This window comes from Penaeus monodon, chromosome 32 (assembly GCF_015228065.2).
Source record: "Penaeus monodon isolate SGIC_2016 chromosome 32, NSTDA_Pmon_1, whole genome shotgun sequence".
Lineage (NCBI taxonomy): Eukaryota > Metazoa > Arthropoda > Malacostraca > Decapoda > Penaeidae > Penaeus > Penaeus monodon.
The window spans coordinates 14,824,940-14,825,738 of NC_051417.1; the positions used below are offsets into that span (position 1 = coordinate 14,824,940).

The window sequence follows — 799 nt, forward strand, 5'->3', positions numbered from 1 at the left end:
CAAATCGACCATCCCTTCTCAGTGGAAAGCCGAAATCGGCGCGAAAACGCCATCTCCTCTGCGGAACAAAATGATCGACAGGCAATCGAGGCCGAGTCGGGAACAAAAGCTACTGCCTGAGGAGGAGGCCACGAGTGGAGGCAAAGATTTCCTCGCGAATCCACTGCTCGAATTGCGGTGGGACTACGTTTATTCTGCTTGTGTTAAAGACTAAGCATTTTGAAATTTTTAATTTTATAGTGAAGCGATTATTGTACTTGTGTTAAACATTAAGCATTTTGAAACCTTTCGTTTTATAGATAAGTGAAGTGTTTACTCTGTGTTAAATCTGTAGATTATAATCTTAATCAGCATCAACTACAATTCATTACGTCATTCTGGTAACCGTAAAAGAACGGAACAGAAGACATTCTTGCCTTACCAGTATAATCCATAGCAACCTAAATAAGGTAAGTCTGCAGATTGAAGGTAAGTCTGCAGATTGAAGGTAAGTCTGCAGATTGAAGGTAAGTCTGCAGATTGAAGGTAAGTCTGCAGATTGAAGGTAAGTCTGCAGATTGAAGGTAAGTCTGCAGATTGAAGGTAAGTCTGCAGATTGAAGGTAAGTCTGCAAATTGAAGGTAAGTCTGCAGATTGAAGATAAGTCTGCAGATTGAAGGTAATTCTGCAACTATGATCAACTGCACACCCGACACCGTGTAGCAAGTTAAGCAGATATAAACTAAGTTTTTCGAGTCTCGTGTTCTCAGTTAAATTTTAATGACACCAGAGACTGTCATCATTGAGATATGAAATATGG

General features: G+C 40.2%; 1 protein-coding gene across 1 annotated transcript in view; it reads right to left on the reverse strand.

Moving 5' to 3' along the window:
• The window catches only part of LOC119593668 (TNF receptor-associated factor 3-like), a gene marked incomplete at its 5' end in the record, with an annotated part of 15,146 nt that overhangs the window by 8,413 nt on the left and 5,934 nt on the right, over window positions 1-799 (reverse strand).